The sequence below is a fragment of the Anguilla rostrata genome, chromosome 10 (assembly GCF_018555375.3).
Source record: "Anguilla rostrata isolate EN2019 chromosome 10, ASM1855537v3, whole genome shotgun sequence".
In the NCBI taxonomy this organism is placed as follows: Eukaryota; Metazoa; Chordata; class Actinopteri; order Anguilliformes; family Anguillidae; genus Anguilla; species Anguilla rostrata.
Genome location: NC_057942.1, coordinates 22,773,399 through 22,792,099, shown reverse-complemented (window position 1 = coordinate 22,792,099; position 18,701 = coordinate 22,773,399). Strand labels below are relative to the sequence as shown.

General features: G+C 40.0%; 1 protein-coding gene across 1 annotated transcript in view; it reads left to right on the top strand.

The window, feature by feature from the left end:
* The first annotated feature begins 335 nt into the window (after nucleotides 1–335).
* The window catches only part of LOC135233739 (glutamate-rich protein 3-like), a 155,732-nt gene continuing 137,366 nt past the window's right edge, over nucleotides 336–18,701 (top strand). The window contains exon 1 of the mRNA XM_064297564.1: nucleotides 336–667. The gene's annotated coding sequence lies outside the window, so the exon portion shown is untranslated. The remainder of the gene's footprint in view (nucleotides 668–18,701) is intronic.

Here is an 18,701-nt window from a genome sequence, read left to right as displayed (position 1 = left end):
GAAAAAAGGGCTAGCTATGTCTAATTTGACAGTATCCCCATTCTATCACATCACAAAACATGAATTAGGTGATAATTCCAAAGATTGTTAAAAAAGGAGGCGGGCAAAGAAGAGTAAGCAATTTCATCTTTTAGGGCTTATTTCTTACCTGTATTTCAATGAAATTATGTTTTTGAATGTTGTGAGTCATGTTATGAGGACAACTTCTTCCATTTCGCTGGTGTATTTCATTTTTTAATATCTGGTCCCTTTATCTGGTCCCTGGTGACTTCAGGGGGATTAGGTAACAGATTAATCCAGGGCAGGTAGGTCTGGTTTGACTGAACTGTGTATGCCCTTAAACTGGCTAAGTGCGTTTGTTTGAATCTAGCCCTTTGTCTTTTTGGAATATACATACTGAAAAGGCAACAGAACAGGCAACAAAAACAGAATGACAATATGCTATCTGGGGCACCAAGAAAATGTAACACTTCACGACAGAAGGTCAAACATGTTTAAAGATGCATGAGGAATTAGTATTGCCAGGCAGGGCTTGGTGTCGAAGCTGTCACCTTCTTTAGTTTCACTGTGCCACATGACCTCACAGTATCAGGAGATCAACTGTGAGTATACAGGAGTTTACCTTAAAAATTGTGAATCCAAATCCAACACCAAAACGAGGTAACAGGTAAGGCTTGAAATCTTCTTTTTATTCAGTTCATTTTCAGCAAATATAATGGTGCAGTAGCTTATATGCAATTTCTACAATGAATTTCAACAATGAAAACATTTTTTTCATTTGATAAACCTAAAATGTATATTTCAATTTGTTACACCTATATTTATTTCTTCTTTGAAAATTTTTATGTTCATTTGAATTAAAATTTTTGGTTTATTTTAACGAACCTAAAAATTCACAACTGCAAAAACGTATAATTTTGGGGTTATCCAATGAAACATTTTTTTCAGTGTATTTATTCTGGAAGATATTTTGGAGATTCCCGTATTCTGTCTGCTTCACATTCATGAAACATTCTTTAGAACTGAATGATTTTACAGAGCCTGTTTCTAGTTTTTCTGAATTCTATAAACACATCACCTCTTTGCTCAATGTATTATTAAACAAAATGTGCTTATTAAAATACATAAATAGTAATTACGTGGAATAATAATGCAAACATCTGTTTATTGTGATAATTTCGCTCTATTTAGACTGTCTATAAAGAGAGCCCATTTAAAGCAATGCTTTACTGAAATGAGAAGCTTAATTTAATCGTTATCGGTTAGCCAGCTAGTTATAGCATTAAACATTTTTTTAATTGATACTCATTAAGACATATTCTTCCATGAACTCTTATCATGAGTAATGACTTATTTATTTTTAATAAAATACAGTTATCCAATACCAAGCAATATACATTGCTGTTTAGTGTATTAAATCACGTTAGAGTCTAGTTTTTAAGTCAGTATGTCAAAATGTAGGAAATTAATTGTGCATATCTCTAATTTGGTTTCCAGTTCAAAATTACTTACGTTTTTGTTATTCATGTTAAAAAAAAGTGGAGGCTGTTGTTAACAAATACAATGGAGCATTGCACTTTGGGTAGCGGTCTCTGTGGCACCTGTCTCTATTTAGGGCTTCAACAGCTGCTGATGTGTTTGTATTTGTCTTTGCATCAAACTTACAGTTCTGTATAAATCTGACTAACAAGGGCAATAGCTTTTGAACAGAAAATGTTTTATTCAGCATTAAAATTAACTTCTTCATGTGATTGTCTTTGAAAAATGGAGGCAGCTGGGAAGCTAACTCTCTTTGAGTTGATTTGTCCATAGTATTGTCATAATAATATGACACGATCTTCTTGATATAAACAAACTTGTTGGCACTCTTAAACAGGATAATTCTGAAATAATTCTGAAAGTTTGGATAGTTAAAAAAGAAGCATATTATTGTGCAAAGCGTTGTTGGTCTAGATTAAGTGCAGGAGGCATGGTGTAAAGACACATGGTATACTGGCTCCAAAACAAAGGGTGCCACTTCTCAAGAGAACAATTACTTTTTTTATTTTATATTTCATTCTCTGGCAGTACTGCCATACTGTAAATAAAATATGAACTGAAACAAGGTAGCTTGTTCTGCTCAGGATACTAATGATCTCAAAGATGGCACAAGTGGCATGGAGTTTTTACCCCTTTGAACAGAGGGTATATCTGACCAATCTTCACCTATTTAGGCAATGTTCTTATTAAGGCTTTATTACTCCAGATGTGAGCAGCACGGAGACTTGGAAAATGGCATAAATGAAGCAAGACGCTTGTACAATTTACAATACTAACTAGATTATTTCTACTTAAATTAAGAATGTAAACATTATGTTATGTTATGTTAAAGATCTATGAAGCAAAAATAAGCAGTGTACCCTGGCGTCCCTTAGTATTTCCAGATCCATCCAAAATATCTAAATTGTGCATTGCTGTAAATGATAACATAACATTCACTACAAGTCAACTGTTCAGACAGATGAAACTCACTTTAGCATAATTTTCAAGTGTAAATTATTATCTCTTCATCAGTATAGGTGTTGATGATATCTAGGGGTCAAAACATCTCCAAAAATAAATAAAATGCTTTTTGTTCATTATAATTATTACATTGAAAAATAATGCAAAAACAGTGTTACGCACTGTGGTACACATACCCAAATATGTAATCATTCATTCTTGTATGTTTTTCTACACTCTTTTGTACACACACACACATACACACTCATATATATGGGGATGGTATGACATTTTAAAAATATCACTATTTATGATCACTCCAGTGGAAATTTTACATTCATTAAACTCATATCTACACACAGTAAATTTGAACAAGAATTTTCCATGCTCTAAGTGACAAGTATAGCCCATGGAGATAATAATACCCCCACATTATGCACAATAAGATTACAATAAAATAATGTTCCACCATCAGCAGGCCCGGCCCGTGGCATAGGCGGTATAGGCGAATGCTAGGGGCGCCGTGCACCCATAGGGGCGCCCAAATGAGGGAAGAAAATTTTTATTTATTTATTTTAACATTTACTATTTTTTTTACTAATACTATTATTTCGAAATATTACAAAAAAAAGCCCAGAACTACATAACTACATAGCCTATTAAATAGGCCCTATTTTCTGGGTTTCCCACAGCATCACCCCCCCCCCCCCCCCCCCCGCGCTCTTAGTCAGACTTACCTGATTGTGGGGAATGGCCGACTTATCTGAACTAGTGAGTGACACTGACCATGAAACATGATACGATTAACACCAGTAGCCTAATTCAAATATATATATCATGTCAAAAAGACCAAAGCCCTCTGGTACTCAGGGAAGAAAAATAAGAAGAGGAGGAAAAACAGGAGAAAGACAGGTAAGAGGTGAGAGGTAATGTGATGAATTTATAGTTTATCTATTGCAGTAGTTACCGTTGGAGCAGAGTGTTACTAGTTTACTTTGGACGATAGTAACTTTCGCTAATTTAATAAATAGCGAAAGTTACTCCCACCGTAAATTCATTAGGGAAAGTTGGAAAGACTTTTCAGGTGTTTGGGGAATAACCTACAACATAATTTTGAGAAATACATTTTTTCTTTTAAGTGTGCTGCACGAACCAAAACTGTGGTTGGTAGTTCTATTTGCACCGTTGTTAAGCAAAATCCTCTCGTTAATTCTATGAAACCAACGATTCTATCAAGAAAAAATAGTTCCTTCTTGTTTCATACCATACAGTTAGCACCAATTTTGGTCATTTTTGTCCTTACATTATTTAAGAAAACTACATGAAACCATAACTCAATCAAATTAATCTCTCTAGCTGTCTTGCTTATTAAAATGTTGCGGTCTCGCAGCGTAGACATTGCATTTTTCCAAGACACTCTGAAACCGGGTTTGAATGCCAGTTAGCTTTATGATAGCATCGCCGTCACTTGACACCTAGCCAATATTAAAATTCTGGGTTTTAGGTCAGAATGGTCTCACAGCATGCTTGTTATCCTGGCTAGCTAGCTAGCTAACTATTGAATTATAGTAAAAACAGCGGTTACTATAAACGCAGTCGTTAACAAAGATACAGAAGATTAAAGCCGCAAGCGGCGTTGGGAGGGGTCCAAGCATTGGCACTATCGTGCCCCCTATGGAGCGATTTTAAAATGGCTTTGTCCTCATGATCATATACCTTCACCTAACATATTTACTGAATATCATGATGAACAATAGATTGGAATATGTGTCTGACGTAGTAAAAAATGGATGACTTATGGCCAAATTTGTGCTAAGGCATGCTGTCTGATGACTTAGTTGTGTCACCATGGATGTGTCCTGGCCGCTTCCTGTAAAGGCCTTTACTGTGTCGTAACACTTGGATGGGATGTCGTAACACATATATGGCCCGGCGTGTATGTACAGTTGCAGCGGTTCCATGCCGCAACTAATAAAGGTGTCACACTAGTGTTGTCACGATACCAAAATTTTGACTTTGATACCAATACCAGGTTTAGAATCACGATAATTGATACTGAAACGATACTGATTCAATATTCGGTACCTAACGATACTGAAATTACCTTAATAGATCAGAAACATAATGTCCACAAGGGATGACCTCATTTTCGAATTTACGGTTTATTAAAAACCTGGTTCATTAACAACCTTTAAGTTGAAGCCTCTTCAACATATTAATATGCATAGGCCTATAGTGTTACAACACTGAACAATAGAAAAATATGTTAAATATATTTCTAAAATTAAACAGTTGTAAACTAAATAATCTTTAAAACAGGTCTTTCACCTTTAAATAGATTTAAAAACAGCATATTTTAATAACAATACAGCATCTATCTATAATAAAATATTTCCAAATTGGAACACCTATTGCTACTGAAGTGAACTGAGTCAAAGCTTGCGCTGTATCAAGGAGCTGAGTGCACAAGCGCAAGTCACCTCACTTGGCAACCTTAGTTGCTACTGCCTTCTAGCGAAGATTCCGACAAATTACACTTTTCATCCTCTCAATCAGTAATGCGGGAGACAATTTTCCCTGGCTTTTACATTTGACTCAAAACTACCGAACATCGGAATATTCTAATACCAAACCGTTTATTTATTTTTTATTTTATTTTTTTCTTAAGTACCGAGAAAGTGCTGAAGTTTTGGTATACCGTGCAACACTACGTCAGACACATATTCCAATCCATTGCTCAGCTTAGCAGAGAATGGACATTTCAGAGCGCCACAGAGACAGATATAATAATAACACAGAAATACACATTTCAAAGAATAAATACGACATTGAGAAAAAACGAAAAAAAAAAAAAGACGTAATGTCAACTCGCGATTTGCGTGCTGCACGCAACGTAGCCTACCGTTTTATTTATTTAGACATTGGCAGATAAGAGAAATTTTGGTTACGCTGACCTATAAAACACTATTCCAAAAGCAAAATCAGACATGTTATACATCGTTAGAAAGCTTATACTCTCACCTACTGAATAAATGAATTGTCAATCAAGCCAAATTGTACTAAAAAGGGCGACAACGCCGTAAGCAACAGGTATGGTATTACGCATTACGACATTTCGCAAACGGATTGTCCAAGACAATATATGACCACTCAGTCGCAAAAGGGACATCTGCACGCGTAAAACCAATGGTAAGATTGTATATTTATTCAATGTTTAGTCCCATATATTGACTGCAGAATGACATGGTATAATTTAAAGAAAAAACTTTGTCTCGTTTATTTCAGTGAGCAGCGTTTTCACTGCTGTATTGGTATATTTTAGGGCTAATGTCGGGTTTATCTTGTTGCTACGGAATATTACATGACATTACAGGCATTTGGCAGACGCTCTAATCCAGAGCGACGTACAACAAAGTGTATAATCATAATCAGGAACAAGTGTGTCGAAAACCCTAGAGAGAAGTACCGTTCCAAGTGCAGGGAACAACCGCATAGTTCAACTTGGACCCTTTCGGTTAAACTGATAAACACTAACACAAACAAGAACAGCAACAACGCAGTCTATGCAAAAATACAAGCAATAGTTAAGACGAGTTAAGACTAAGTCACCTACGAAACAACTACCTAGTTACAACACTAAGCTTATAGTCAATTTAGAGATTAAATTGAGAATACGATTTCTCTCAGCATAATGACGGATTTAAATAGTAAACGAACTCACCCGATATTGTCTTCAAATGGACCGTATTATTTATTTAGACATTGGCAGACTACAGCATAAATTGCGTCTTTTGTTTATATTCAATGTTAGAAATTGCAGCGAGAAACAAGATAGTCTGTTATGTTATGGTAGCAACGGAACGAAGTGGACTATGTATGTATTACCGTCATTGTTTTATTATACCAGCGTGTTTTTGCACGTGTGCACACAAACTCATCAATAAAATGGTATAGCTATTTCTCAGCATAATGACAGATTCAAAGACTAAACAAACTCACCTGATACTGTCTTCAAATGGATCCATGCCAAAAAAAAAGTAATTATTCATCCTCTCAAAACACTTTTACTAACACACTTTTGGTATCGTAGCACGCACTCTGGGTGGCACTGTCTTCCATTCCTTCCCCGACGTTCAGACCGTCCCGTCACTGATAAAAACTAGACCCTACGGTGTCGGATTACTTGCGTCGCCATGGATGTCGCTTGCCGTAAAAAAAAAGTTTACTAGATGTCGTAACCGTTCAGATTTGGAGCTCCAGCTCTTCCGCACCCCAACTAATAAAAAAGTCCAAATGGCGGGCAAACAATATGGCAGACATAGGTGCTCCCGAAAGCAAAGTTGTAGAGCACATTCAGATGCATCGGTCGATGAAGTTTTGTGTTGATCTGACTTACGGTGTGGGAGTTATGACCTTTTAAACATGACCCTTTGTTATAGCGCCACCATCTGGCCGACATAGGTGATTTTTAGTGCCTGAGTAGTGGGGGGCCATAGGAACCCAGCTACCAAATGGTTTGTCTACAACTTATGGTTGCTGAGCCTCAGACATTTTAGTGGAGAAAGCTTCCACGCCCCAAGGAAAAAGTTAAAATGGCGGCCAAACAATATGGCGGACATAAGTGGTGCCAATGGCAAAGTTGCAGATGCATAGGTGTGGGAGTTATGGCCTTTTACACAAAACCCTTTGTTATAGCGCCACCATCTGGCCAACATAGGTGATTTTTTGTGCCTGAGTAGTGGGGGACCATAGGAACCCACCTGCCATATTTGGTTTCTCTAGGACTTATGGTTGCTGAGCCTCAGACACTTTTAGCGGAAAAAAATAAGACTAATAATAATAATCCTAACAAATACAATAGGGTTCCACCAGCTTCGCTGCTTGGACCCCTAATAATAATAATAATAATCCTAACAGATACAATAGGGTTCCACCAGCTTCGCTGCTTGGACCCCTAATAATCCTAACAGATACAATAGGGTTCCACCAGCTTTGCTGCTTGGACCCCTAATAATAATCCTAACAGATACAATAGGGTTCCACCAGCTTCGCTGCTTGTACCCCTAATAATCCTAACAGATACAATAGGGTTCCACCAGCTTCGCTGCTTGGACCTCTAATAAGAGTAATAATAACAATACAATAGTGTTCCACCAGCTTCGCTGCTTGGACCCCTAAAAATGCATCCCGTAGCCATGAGTTAAATACGGAACGCCTATTCTACCGTCCAAATAAAAGACAATTCAGTATTTTGCGGGATGGTTGGCATTCCTAAATGAAGCCAGTAACTAGAACCGTGATTCAACGTTGCCATCAATTGTGTAATTGGACACTGAAAAAGGGAGGGGACGTAACAACAATTCAAAATCGAAAGAATAATGTTGCTGTTTTAACTGCGTTAGAATGCTGGATTTTGTAGCGCATTTATTTTAGAACTGTTAAAAAGCCGAGGTATCCCTTTACTTCATTTACTTTTACCATGTCAATCCATTCGGTCTTGTCACTGGCACTAGCCTATCTAAATTCAGCTCGGTAATTTGGCGGAGAGCATTAGCCACATTACCAGCGTTGTCACACATGATAGAATCTTGTAAAAAAAAGTAGACTAGATTGTAAACAACACAAGGTATTTCCTGACTACTTCTGCAGGAATGTCATGCGGAATGGTCATTAATATGGATGTCCCGCCCATTGTCCTGCCCCTCGCAACAAGCAGACAGAGAGAGAGAAAGAGTTTAATTATTTAACTGTTTTGCATGTTTACCAATCAAATACGAGTTTGATATTAAGGTATTCGAGAGTATACATGTTTAAGAAGTAATTTCTGCAAAAAACAGAATTTTGGTGAAAAAAAGTGTTTTCAACTAAAACGCGATTCAGAATCACCTCGTGCGACTTAAGCCTGGGTTCAGTGGCTCCTGTCACATTTCTATCTCACCATAGTACCTCTCAGGGATAAGATAGTGTAGGACGGTGTCCTCAATATGAACTGCGATCCCTCGGGGGACTGTGATGAAGCCCGTTTGATTTGGTAGTTTCATCCTTGTGGCTGTATCGTGGCGGTCATAAGACATTGTGATTTCCGGTTTACAGGTATTTACAAGCCATCGGGCGCCCACTCTTTCTACTCGGGTTTCCCTGGCATTATCCATAGTCATGCTAGCCATACATAGTCACCAGCCCTCAGGCCACACAGGCATTCAGTGGTGTCCCTAATAAATGGGTTGCTAGGACACACCCAATGAATGTCCTTTGTGAGTGTGCACATGTCCAAGTTAGGGATAAAATAGAGGGTAGGGCTGTTATCGTGATAGGCTAGCACAGGTGGTGTTTTGATACGTATATGAGTGTCGTCCTGCCAAAAGCCTACATTGAGAATGGACTTAAGCAGTATATGTTCTGTCTCTCAATGATACTGAGATTAAGAAGGAACCCTACTTCCAGTTTTCCTGGGTTTACATATATGGGGATGGCACTATCAAGATTATAGGCTAAGTGTACCTGTGACGCTTGAACCGTGGTGGTGCTGAGGGGTACAAGGTATGGACGGATCATTCCCCCGCTCAGACTACTTAGAGAGGAGCCTACTTCTCTTAGCAGATCTGACATCAGGTTCCTAACCATGCGTATCTCATTGCTTTCTACCTCAACAACGTGTGACAGTCTGCTGAGAGCATAGATGGTGCTATTCAAGAGTGCTGAATGCAGGTTGACCGCAAGGATTGTACCTTGTAGTGTTTTGCTTACACCTTGTAACTGCTGTTGCTGTATAGACAATTTCTGCTGTATCTCTGGCATCGCCTCTCTCAGGTCGTTCACCTGCCTTTTCAGGGTGCTTAAACTAACAGAGTTGGCTGCAGAGAGGCCGATTGAGAATACAGAGTCAATTGCAGATGCTGCGGTTAACAACCCCCCCTACGAAGCGTTTCTCGCGCTTCGTCCCGCTCAGCTCTTCTTCCGTAAGAATTCATTTCTGTAACTGCTTCAAGATGTGGATAGTAGTCAGACGAGCATGTTCCATGGTATTCTCGGTCTGAGTTTTCAGAACTCTCCCCTCGGAAGGGCGCTCCTTGGGGGCGTTCATGTGTTTCCTGTGAACATCCCCGGGGTCAAGACGGACATAGACTCTTTGGGTGTAGAGGTGGCAGTTGGTGAGAAGTAGGCCAGGAGCATCCAGGAGAGCGATGCCGGTAGGAGGCCCCAGTTCCACCACATCTTCAGATTGGGCTCCCTGAAGAGCCAGGAGGTTTCCAAGGGTCCACCCAAGATACATTTTTGAACGGATACGGGTTGGGATGAATTAGTGCCAAGTCCAAAACATGTGAGAAGTTAGTTGCATGCTTCGTGGTTTGTTAGGTTGCATGCAACATCAATGGTTAGAGGGCCCGTCTTTCGAATGAGACGTTAAACCGAGGTCCTGACTCACTGTGGTCATTAAAGATCCCATGACACTTATCGCTAAGAGTAGGGGGTTCCCCGGTGTCCTGGCTAAATCCCAGATCTGGCTCTCGCAAACTTGCCACCAAAACCATCCCCAGATTTAATTGGCTAAATAAATGTTCTCTCCCTCTCCACCTTCGCTAATGTGTGGTGAGCTTTCTGGCGCAAAATGGCTGCCGTGCATCACCGAGGTGGGTGCTACACATTGGTGGTGGGTGAGGTGATGCAGAACGGGGATCGAACCAGCAACCCTCCGACTGCCAGACAACCGCTCTTACCTCCTGAGCTATGTCTCCCCCTGTTGTTTCACACTCTTTAGCAGTGTGCTGTTCAAGCTCCTCCCTGTTTTCCTCAGAAAGTTGGATAAGCTGGGCAACAAATTCAGAAACTGTAATATGCTCCAACGGAGGGTGGTTATCCTCCATGGCTGCAGCTCGCGAGGCATTAAACCTCATTTTGGGAATTTAAGCAATACTTCTGTTTTGTGCAAAAAGGTGTAAGATGTGGAATATTGTGAAGCACCTTACAAAACACTGACTGTGTTTATATGGAATGCGAGAATGGGGTGTCCAACCCAAAGCTTACAGGCACGCTGCCAGTGCAGAATTGTTATATCTGAGCAGGGGCGTAGCAATAGATTGGGAACAAGTTGCAGCAGAATCAGTCAAAGTCCGTAGCACTGATACATCAATTCACAAGAGCCAAGTAGGCACTTTGAATCATTGAACAAATAACCGACACAGCTGAAATGTGTTACAATCAGTAGCACTGATTAGTCACAACAACAAACTCAAAGGGTCAGCATACTTTGAGTCAACAATTAAGTGGACAACAAAGCTGATAACCCGAAAACAAACACCAGTCCAGCGTCTCAGCAGACTATGCACTCTTGAAAGAAGGAAAAATCTATGAGAATTAGAGTGGCAACTTAGCTTAACAACCCAATATTAAAACTCCAAAATTTTACTAATTTCTCAATATATATATATATGAAATTGGAAAATGAGTCAAAATTGAAAATGATAATAATCGAAAACAATTAACAATTTTAAATTATTATTTAAACTACCAATAAGCCCATTAGCTATGCGTGACTAACAATATAAGAGTAATTAATAGCTGGGAAATGGCTAAGTCAAAAGTATTAATAAATTAATCATGGTGCATTAACCATCAAGCATCAACTCCATAGAATTGTCACTGTAGCTGCTTACTAGGAGTTGCTATAAATCGGAGAATGCAATTGTGTTGTAATTTTGCAATGATATCTGCTTCCGTATGTTTGAAACACGCTACAACCACTTTTAACCTTTAACCTATATTATGCCAGGTACGGGGTTTTGTCTCCACATGGTGGCGTCAAGTGGTTGTTACGCGTAATTTCACGTAACAGTTCGGTCACACCCCAAATGCAATTCGAACGTGAATAAAGCCAACTTTTTCTACCCTCACACGGGCCACCAATTGTGTTGGGTTAACTGGTGATAACGTTAAAAATGTCATGGATACGGGGGGTTAGGACCCAAACGCAGGGTGAGGGGAAAAAACTTTAAAAAACTCCAAACAGTAAATAGAAACGAAGACTTTACTTTTCAACACAGAAACAACAGTAGGAAACAAAAAGCCTCGCAGGGCAACTCTCCAAAAAAGGCTACCCAGTTAACATTACCCAAGGTTCTTTAATAGTCAGTTGGCTTAATTCAGCGTTCGAAAAACAGTGAAACGGAATCATTTCCAACAAAGAGTTTTTATTAAAACACAGATATCTATAGGGAATTCCTAATACAACAGAATGAATGAAAGAAGTGAAACAAATGAAAATAAAGACGGAAAGGGAGCTTTGATGTATTTCAGGCGGAGTGTACGTGCACGGGGCGCGTGAGTCGAAAACGAAGAGAGGGGGAGTGAAGGAATGTCGTGGGGAATATGGCTATGTGATCAGCTATGTCCCCTTTCGCAAGGACACGTAGGCATGTACTGGGACCTTTACGGTCACTACCCAATTGAATTAGCCTAGTTATACCGACAGGTTAAGTACTTACGCTTTGATAAGCGTGTCCACGACTCAGTACTTGGATGGCTGATTGCGCAGTGTTGACTGGAACGTAATTGTTCTGATGACCAAGCCATATTCCCACTAGGTTAGATGGGAAAAATGTGTTTAGCAGCCAAATAACCTCAATTTCAGTTAGGGTTAGGGTTAGAAAACAATACAGATAGCATGTGCAATTAAATGAAAACACAAAACAGTGTATACAGAGCATTAAACTTATTATTCTAAAAAACTAATGCCCAGATGCACAGCCTTACTTTGATTTGAATACCCGCCGGTATTCAGTCAGTCTGTCCCTTTTGTTGTGTGTTTCCTTTGTCGGATGGCAGGCTTTTGATCCAGGGAACGGATGAAACGGATGAGGCAGCTTAACGGAAATAACGGCGACTTTCAGGTCTGATCCTGTGGCCACCATCTCTGGCTTGTCCAGGTATGATTGCATTGTCGACGAACGCGGATGGGGAAAGACACGGTCGTTTCCTCTTCCTATTGAATAAAGTCAGACTAGTGGGTCTACATTTAACGTTATATTTTATGCATGGTAGGTTTGATGCATTTACAAAATATAGCATTTTTTTCCCAAAGACTATTAGGATAAGTTCTCATTATTGGACATTCATTCCTAAAACTCTACAAAAGAAAAGACTTGCAAGTACCTGCTACAAACTGTAGGCCTACCGGAGGCCGTGTATACAAAGCGTGACTTAAGCCGCGTTTCCACCGCAGGAACTTTACCCCGGAACTAGGAACCTTTTGAGGAACTCGGTGCGTTTCGACCGCAGGAACTAGGGTCTAAATTAAGTTCCGGGGACTTTATTTTACCCCCAAAAAAGTCCCTGCTGTGTATGTATGTATATATATATATATATATATATAGGCTATATAATATTTGACAAGATGGAATACTGGGCCGGGCTCTACGCTAACAATTTTTTCCAAGGGGCACACGTGCTCCTGTGTTGAAAAATTTAGGAGCACACGAATGCATCCCAATTAGTAGATGTGCTCCTAAGTTATTTTTCCTGTTGGCACACATACATTTTCAGGAGCAAATGCACTGTAGAGCCCTAATTGGGTCCATCTTATCAAAGTTCCCTTCAGTGTAAAACTGGCTATTCAAGTAGGATAATAGGAAAGCACCTTATTCCCAAATTCCCCTCCTCAGACAGTGATAATTATTTTAAGAGCCCCAATCCTATAGACAAAATCCACAATGCATTATGCTATATCCTATACTTGCTTAGACTTTAGTGGATATGCCTAGGCCCACTTTGTATTTCAGTCAATCATATGTACATATTGCCTCTTGGAGTTCGCAAGATCCATCCCGACCAGTACAAATGGTTCAGACACCTGAGCTGTTCCAAAAGATTTAGGAGTGGACAATGGCATATTGGGAACTTCATATACAAAGAGGCGTGAATACATGAAACTTACTTAAACAGGGATGTATTTTTGGGTTGTCTGATGTTTTTCTAGCAATGAGGGGAGTTCAGGAATAAGGTTGTCCTATTTCCATACATTTTCAATGATTTCTCAATAATAACATGTTCACCTGTGCAGACAGTTTCATTAACCCAAGAACATGGCTGGTGCTCACTTAACTTTACTAATATACTAACTATGGATTAATTATGATAGAACTTCTTTACAACTTTTAGTACATCAAGTATAGCTACTCACGTAGGCTCCAGAAAATGATACTAAATTACTGAACTAGTAGGCTATTAAGCCACTAGTTCTGACTGGATGTTTAGCCTAATTAAGTGACTTTTGAATTTTATTAACTAAAACATGAGCCTGTTTAGGCCCAACGTTTTGAAAGTCAGACTAGTGGGTCTATATTAAATTCACATGTAGCCAGTTTACAGTTTAGTTTTTCTTTTCTTTTCCTTTTATTTCTAAGGGGGTGCAGCGCAATATGGTTTAAAACACTCTGTGCTATGAAGGTAGCCTACTAAACTCCTCAAAAAAAGTTTGGAAATTTGTGTTTGGTCGATCATATCTCTGTTGTCACTGTATTATTAGTATTGTTTGTTATATCATTGGAAAACCTGTTCATTTCCCTTTACAATGATGTCCCATTTGTAATGATCATGCATTTGTGGGATGAGCAGCACAGCTGATTATGTGAGTGGGGTCCCAAGTGAAATGTGGCAAATTTCCCTGCCAATGTCAAACAGTGTATTCTCCTGTTGGTATTGACTCTATTGTTCTGAGTTGTTTGGGGGATTGGATGATTGAACTCTCTATCAGTAACAAGGAACAAACAAGACATATTGGAAACTTTATGCTTTATTAATTGAATAAACAGTCAGGAGCCTCAGTAGCGGGTGGAGGAAACATACGCAGCCACAACAGCCTGGCACCTCCTCCTCATGCTAGTCACCAGCCTGGTCACGCATTGCTGTGGGAGGGCATTTCATTCCTCAACCAGGATTCGTCGCAGGTCAGCCAACGTGGTTGCATTGGTCACTCTAGCATGTACAGCACGCCCAAGCTGATCCAACAAGTATTCAATTGGGTTGAGGTCTGGGCTGTTAGCAGGCCATTCCATTCAACCATGTTGGCTGACTTGCATCTAAATGTAGACTATGAGAAGTATGCGTACACATACATAGACATGCAAACACGCATACAGCGTAGGCAGTCCCGGATATAGACTGGTTTGATTGGAAGGCAGAGCGAGATTTTGGGGGGCCAAGTTGAAGACATGATTTGTGATGAGCAGTGGAGCGGACATGGGTGTAAAAATGCGAAGTAACGCTTTAAGAAATGGTTGTGGATGACGGCTATCCTTGTGTGAATTTGTACAGTCTGATCAACATGTAGCCTACCATTTAGCACTTTCACTTTGCCATAGCCTATATTTAAAACAATGGCTGTGACAAAGGGTGCAGCGGCGTAAGTATAAAAGAGGCTTGCACCGTCAGAAAAGCAACATAAATCACCCCAGTGTTTGTACTCACTGATTTGACGGCCATCCAACGAGCCTTCATTAACAAAATTATCAGCAAGCTCGTAGAATTTGAGCTCCCTACGTCGCGACTCGTGTACCCTTCCGTCCTGCTCCGTTTTGTGTTATTTCGTCTAGATGCGCTTTTAGTGTTTCTATGGTTTAGAAGGCATTTTGATACCCTTAGCTGTAGGTATGACTCCCCTTCGCTGTTTTGCTTAGCTAGATCACTGACTTACATGAGATTTTGAGAAGTAGAACAGAACAGTAGAGAATAGCAGCACAGACATATGCAATCTTTGCATATCAGAAAATAACAGTAGTATGAGAGAAATGAGGACAAATGATGAAATTGAGTAGTTGAAACAATATGTTTTAAACAGAATGGGCATGTAGGAGAACTTTGACATATGCAATCTTTGCATATCAGAAAATAACAGTAGTACGAGAGAAATTCGGACAAATGATGAAATTGAGTAGTTGAAACAATATGTTTTAAACAGAATGGGCATGTAGGAGAACATTGACAGAATGGGATGTAGGAGAACTTTGACATGATCACAGACTATAGTGCAAAGAAAATGAAGTGACCATGAGCGAGATGAGTTTCCTTATTGAACGGTATATAAAACAGATGGTATGAGCAATTATTGTTAAAATTGTTGAAATTTCCTACACACATGAAATTGTGTAGGAAAACTGTTGTACAAATGTACAAATGTACTCACGTTCCCTACGAATAGTTATGATTATGAATGAGTTATGTTCTTAAATGTAATGTTTTAAAGGGGAATTGCATTTTATAACACTTCTGGGCTCATTTTCACACCTACCCGGAGTTTTGTGTGCATCCCAGATGCTTGCTTCAATATTTAGATATTTGTAGATTTTTGAATCCTGTGTGAGCAAACCACCCCCCCCCCCCCATCCAATAGAAGCCCATTCAACATCAAACTCCATGTTAGACTTATTGTAAACACATGTCCCTGCTTCACATGACTGATATTGTCCTTCTAATGAATTTGTCGCCCTTCATTTCTCGATTAGTTATTTCATTATGTTAATATTTTACGCTGTTTTGTTGCTTTCCTTCACAAATGCTGGAAGTAGATCCAGGCAGTTTAGTGTCGAACTCGAGGATGCATATCATTGCGAGACTTCTGATGTGGGTGTACCTGCAGACAATAACACTAGGTTGGTCGTAGAAGTAGTGTTGATTTACTACTAGCTAGCGAAACCGATATTTCACAAAAGGATGGTCCAAGACGATATATGACCACTCAGTCTCAAAAGGAACATCTCTATGCGTAAAACCAAAGGTAAGGTTGTATATTTATTCAGTATTTAGTCCCAGATATTGACTGTAGAATTCGCTGGTTAACGTTACTCTCTCTTGCTGTTGTGGTATTTAAAAATGGCGGTTGCTGCCAGTGGACAAACTGAACATGGGATGACGTATTTGTGATAATTTCCACTGACCAATCAACAGTCTGCAATATCGAATTGCAGCACGGATAGTACCTTTGGTACCTACCCCAGAGTAGTGGCTAAAATCGGCATGGGTACTTGCGGCCCGGCACGGGTCAGGTGGCAGTGGAGAAAGCAAAACAAAGCAGGAGCATGGATTCCGGCACGGCACGGTGGTGGAGAAGCGCCATATTTGACTCGCCAAAAGAAATGTGGTAGATAGAGAACAGGGCGAGGTAACATGAATGTAGAAACGTGCCGTTTGCTGATAAGAACGTTTTCTACACTAGCCAAGTGAAATATAGTCAGTAGAAACGGTACAGTGGTCAGCTGGTGTAACTTTTTAAGAAAATCAATACATTTCCCGGGCGGCACGGTGGTGCAGTGGGTAGCACTGTAGCCTCACAGCAAGAAGGCTGTGGGTCCAAATCTTGGCTTGGGGCCTTTCTGTGTGGAGTTTGCACGTTCTCCCCATGTCCGCGTGGGTTTCCTCCCACGGTCCAAAGACATGCAGGTAGGCTGATTGAAGACCCTAAATTGCCTATAGGTCTGAGTGAATGGTGTGTGTGCCCTGCGATAGATTGGTGGCCTGTGCAAGGATTATTCCTCTCGCCCAATGCATGCTGGGATAGTGATCCTGCTTAGGATAAGTGGGTAAAGATAATGGATGGATGGACAGATGGAATACATTTGCTGTCATGAAATGTATATGGCTGGCTGTGACTTTTGGTAAACATATGCATTGAAGATTCTGATATTCTGATAAGTGAAAAAGAAATAGTTCAAAATCAATAGACAATTATTAGTTAGCAAATATAAGTGTAAGAAAATGTTAGTGTTAGTGAAAGATATGAAAAGATCTGCCTGAAGGTGAGGCAGAATGCAATCGTCCGATCTTGCACTTCTCAGTCAATGATGTTGGCAGTGCACTACCATCAAGTAACCGTACAAGAGCGTGAATTGTCTTGGAGAAATGTGCCCGTGGTTTTAAAGAAGAAGACAGACCAGTAAGCACAGCTGAGCTCCGGTTGAAACCATATGGCCTGGCAATACTGTAGCCGGTTAAGTGAACGTGTAGATGGTATGTTATAATGCAGTCTATACGTTCGGTGAACACCAGGTAGATGTGGTGCAAAAGAAATAGTTAAGAAGTAATAGATAATTATTAGTGAGCAAAAAAGCATGTTTAAGAAATCTGCTTCAGGCAGGACTTGCTACTCAACTATCCATACACCATGACATTACCACTGAGCCACGAACTGATTAGCTGTTAACACTGGAAATTTTCTTGGTGAGAAAGATATAATTACATTTTGTGTGTGTATGTGAGATTTTGATTGGCTGGTGTAGGTATAGATAGATAGATAGATAGATAGATAGATAGATAGATAGATAGATAGATAGATAGATAGATAGATAGATAGACAGATAGACAGATAGATAGATAAAACTTTATTGATCCCTGGAAATTCAGGTGTCTTAGCAGCAACAGCAGTGAGATAAAACACATGAAAGGTACAGGGAAGAGTAAGAGTCAACCAAACCAAGATAAATAAGTAAGAATAAAAATAATAAAAAAATAAAGATAAAATCCAATAAAATAAAATACTAAGCTGCTGGCCCACTAACAATGAATGTCCGTGTACAAGTGCGCCAGAGCCCATGCAGGAATCAGTAGTCAAAGTCATATGGGGGTCACGCTTGGTTGTGGAGCCTGATGGTGACTGGCACAAAGGACAGGCCAAGGCGCTTTGTGGTGTGTCGAGGGGGGATAAGTCTGTGGCTGAACATGCTCCTCATCCTCGCTAGCTCATCATAGAGGGGATGGGAGGGGTTCACCAGGATAGCGTCCAGCTTCTTCCTCGTCCTCCCCTCCACAACCGCCTCCAGACTTTCCAGTTTAATTCCAACTACGGAGCTAGCCTTCCTCACCAGCTTGTTCAATTTGTTGGCATCCCTTGTGTTTATGTTCCCCCCCCAGCATACTACGGCAAAGAAGAGGACACTGGCTACTACAGGTTAAAGGACCTGAGCCTCCTCAGGAAGAACAGCTTGCTCTGTCCCTTCCTGTTGAGGGCCTCAGTGTTGCCAGTCCAGTCCAGTTTATTGTTCATGTGTACTCCCAGGAACTTGTAGGTGACCACCAATGGGGAGACATATTCTTTGTGGGCTAGGAGCATTTCTGGCAGAAAGAAGAAGAAGAAGACGTAGGACAAAACACAAAATTCCCTTAGTTTGGGGCTTTATTGTGTGGACATGTGAAGTTGTTTATGAATTCTGTCTGTTGAAATGGGGCCAGAATGT